Source organism: Panicum virgatum, chromosome 3K, assembly GCF_016808335.1.
Source record: "Panicum virgatum strain AP13 chromosome 3K, P.virgatum_v5, whole genome shotgun sequence".
Taxonomy (NCBI): Eukaryota; Viridiplantae; Streptophyta; class Magnoliopsida; order Poales; family Poaceae; genus Panicum; species Panicum virgatum.
The window spans coordinates 30,994,853-30,999,331 of NC_053138.1; positions in this window are offsets into that span (position 1 = coordinate 30,994,853).

Genomic DNA, 4,479 nt, shown 5'->3' on the forward strand with positions numbered 1-4,479 from the left:
GAGAATCTGCTGCTTGCTTTCACCCACCAATCCACGAAGGTCAGATCGTCTAGTTGTGGAGCAGCGGCATCTAGCACAAAAAGTTGGAGAATGCTGAACCATAATTGCCTGCTGAACACACATGATACCAGTAAGTGATCCATTGTTTCACCAACCTGATCACATAGTGGACATCTTGGTGGATGATCAAGACCCCGACGTGCTAGTCTGTCAGCTGTCCAACATCTATTGTGAGTTGCGGTCCACATGAAGAATTTGCACTTCCCTGGAGCTCAACTCTTCCAGATCTCTTCCCAAGGCTTAAAATAGGTGGCCCCAATAAACAAGGCTTCATAGGCTGATTTAGTGGAATACGAGCCAGAAGCTGAGAATTTCCAAATATGTGTATCTTCCACATCAGGCTGCAGTACCACATTAGAAAGAAGTTCCCAAAGATGCAGGTATTCAACTAGAACAGGCACAGTCAATGCACCTTTTATATCTGAGATCCATCTCCCACCAATGATGGCATCAAAAACTGACCTTTTTCTTGCTCTAACTGTTATACAACTAAACAAGTGTGGCAGGGCCTGTTCCAAGCTCTGATCTAACAACCACCTATCTTTCCAGAAATAAGTGTTTTTCCCATTTCCAACCACTGTCTTAACAGCCATATTAAAGAAAGCTTGGACTTGAGCCTGAGCTTGGATGGGGAAGAAAGCCCAAGCTTTGTTAGGTTCAGTTTTCTGCAGCCACAACCATCTGAGCTTCAGAGCATACCCCAAATTTTGAAGATTAGAAATACCTAAGCCCCCCAGATTCCTTGGTCTGGCCACCTTTGGCCAGGCTAGCAAGCAATGTCCTCCCCTCGCATCTCTTCTCCCTTTCCATAAGAAACCTCTTCTTATCTTATCAATAGCCTTCAATGCCCATGGGGGAAGATCAAGTGCCATGATGATGTAAATCAGTATTGAGGTGAGGACAAATTGAACCAAAATCATTCTTCCAGCTTTAGTAAGTAGGTCAGCCTTCCAGCTTGGGAGTCTGTCTGCAATTTTTTCAATGATGGGCTGAACCTGTTCTTTGGTTAGCTTAAGAGGAGAGAGAGGGACCCCTAGGTACTTGCAAGGGAAGTCAGAAAGCTGGCAAGGCAAAGTTTCCTATAGAACAGCTCTATCATCCTCGCTACATCTTATAGGAAGAACACTACTTTTCTGTAAGTTGGTTGTGAGGCCAGAAGCACTTCCAAAGAGCTGCAGGATATCCAACGTGATTTCAATGTCACCTGCTGATGGTCTCAAGAATAAAACAACATCATCCGCATACAAAGAGATCCTGTGTTGCAAAGCTCTTCTGGCGAGTGGTTGCAAGAGTTGTTCATCTGCAGCTTTCTTCACCAAATGGCACAACACATCCATGACTAGAATGAAAAGCATTGGTGACAATGGATCACCTTGCCTTAGTCCGCGTTGATGCTGTATCCTCTCCCCTGGAGAGCCATTTAGAAGCACTTGAGTGGAAGAAGTAGCCAGCAAGCCACTTAAAATATCACACCAAACTGATCCAAAACCCAGATGTTTCAAAACCTCCAAAAGGAAAGGCCATGACACCGAATCAAAAGCCTTATTGATGTCCAACTTCAAGAGGATACGGGCTTCTTTTTGTTGGTGCAGGAATTTTGTAGTATGGTGAACCAGCAAGAAATTGTCCAGGATGAAGCGACCCTTAATGAAAGCACTTTGATTAGGAGAGATCAACTTGTCAAGAGTGGCAGCAAGCCTGTTGGCTAAAATTTTTGTTATGAGTTTGGCAAAAGAGTGAACCAAGCTAATGGGCCTATAATCCTTGATGTTTGAGGCATCTTCTTTTTTGGGCAGGAGAGTGATGAAGGCTGAATTCAGCAACTCAAAATTGGCAAACTTTCTGCTCCAAACAACTGAGACTGCAGCCATAATATCTAATTTTATAGTCTGCCAGCAAACTTTATAGAATTTTCCTGTGAAGCCATCGGGACCAGGAGCTTTGTCTGAAGGTAGGGAGTTAATTGTTTTCCAAACTTCTTCTTCAGAAAAAGGTGCTTCTAGTTCATTGAGAGCAATGTTTGGCATGTCTAGTTCGGATAAGTTGACTGTCACTTCCCTATCTATGCTCCTGCCCAGAAGGTTGCTGTAGAAGTCAAAAATAACCTGCTCTTTCTCTTCGTGTTTGGTAAGAATTACCCCCTCATCAGTTGTGAGCTTACTGATAAAGTTTTTCCTCTTCCGATGGCGAGCATGTGCATGAAACAGGGCCGTATTGGCATCACCCTCGCTGAGCCAATTAATGTGAGATCTGCTCCTTGCTATAGTGCGCTGAAGGGAGGAGAGAGCCAAACAATATGGCTTGAGTTTATTTTTTAGCCAAATCTCAAGCCTGGAGAGACCTCGTGAATCCTGTGCAATTTCTAGTTGATGGAGAACTTCCCTGGCTAAGGCTAACTGTGAGTTGACATGTCCAATTTTCTTTTGACTCCAGCTTTGCAAACATCTCACGGTTGCTCTGAATTTTCTTGCCAGGGTGTCAAAAGGGCAATGAGAGGCTGGTTCAGATGCCCATGCAGATGGAACAGCATCCTGAAAACCCTCCAATTTGGTCCAAAAAGCCTCAAAATGGAATCTAGCCTTCCCTGGCTGAACGTCATTCATCCCCAGGAGGAGGGGACAGTGGTCCGAGCCGTCAGTAGCACAGCTTTGTAGGAGGCAATTAGGAAACAATTGTTCCCAATCTGCTGAACAAAGAACTCTATCAAGTTTAACCAACGTCGGCGAGTCCTGTTGATTAGACCAAGTAAATTTGCGACCAAGTAGAGGCAGGTCCTTTAGTTCTAACTCATTAATCAGGCAGCGGAATCTTCCTGTCATTGCTCTGTTAGTGAGACCTTTGTTTTTATCTTCTGAACTTGCAATTAAATTGAAATCCCCAAGAATTAACCATGGCCCTAGGCAGGCGGCTCTCACATCTCGAAGTTCTTGCATGAACAGAATTTTGTTGTCATCACCTTGAGGACCGTATACACATGTAAGCCACCAATCGTGAGAGCTGGCAGGAGAGAATTGGATTGAGATGCTGTGATTATCAACTCGGGTGGCCTTGGCAGGGCCAAGTCCATGGCGCCAAGCTACCAGAATTCCACCACTTGCACCTATGGACGGCAGCTCCAACCAATAAGGAAAATCAGAGCCAAGCATTGACAGAATGAAGCCACGAGAAATGCCTGAAACTTTTGTTTCTTGCAAGCATACAACCTCGACCTGACAGGAGGTAATCAAAGTTCTTACAGTGTCTTGACGTGCCTTAGAATTCAACCCACGCACGTTCCAGCAAAGTATCTTGGAGGGATTCATTTGTCACAAAAAAGGAGAAGAGCGACCAAAAGCTAGAGGGATCAACAATCAACCACAAGGTCCTGCTCCTCAACATCAGGAGCCGCCCAACCAAAAAGCGCAGACAGTGCCAGAACTTGGTTATCAGGAAGCCACCCCGATCCAGTGAAGAGCTTGCTGTATTCTTCTAGACTTTGTTGATCAATGCCAGCCGTCTCCCCAATCAGGTTCAGGGCCCTCATCACCTTCTTCTTTGCTCGCGAAGGCGCCCCTCCTCCCGGAGTGTCCGGCTCCATACCAGCGATGCGGCGGCTGCGTCGTGGAGGAGCACAAGGGGCACAGGCGCGTGAACGCAGCCTATTAGCTCCTGGAGTAGGGAGGATCATCGTCGTCTTCTTTGTTATCTTCGCCAGGAAGTGCCTCCGTTGGCTGGAGTGTTGAGCTGAAGTGGATGTGCCAAGTCGAACAGGAGAAACAGGAGGCGCGGCATCTGGCCCGGAGTGCTGCTGCTGAGGTTTTGGGCGCCGGGAGTAAACCCGCGCAAAGCTTGGAACAAGCGTTGTAGGAGGCGGTGGGATCTGAGCCACCTCAGCTTCAGGTTGAAGTGCTGGTCGCAGAGGTTCGTGAGTTGGTGAAGCATCCAGCCCGACGTCCTTGGTGGTCACAGCCGCCGTAGAGGCCATCGAGAGTGCAGGAGGTGGTGGCGCGCCATCAACAGTGCCCAGCACCGGAGACGTGCCACACACACCCCCAACAGACTCGAGCACGGTTGCTGAAGAAGCATCCGCCGTAGTGACCACCGAGGGCGTGGACGGGGACACACCATCAACGGTGACCATCACCGGAGGTGTGTCCAACCCACCCACACCGGTAGTCGCCGGGGTTGATGTAGAGACATCCGCTGCGGTGGCCGCAAGTGTTGGGGGGGTGGGTGCAGGAGGGGTTGTCGAAGAGATGCCCGCCGAAGTAAACACAGCCGCGGGGTGGGGCATGCCATCATCGGCGCCCGGCACCGGAAGCGTGCCACCCACCACCACGTCGACGACGGCCAAGGGTGTGGTAGAATCATCAGTCACCGGACAAAAGTCGACGGCGGCCCAGGGCGTCGGAGGAGACACGCCGTCACCGGTGCCTGATC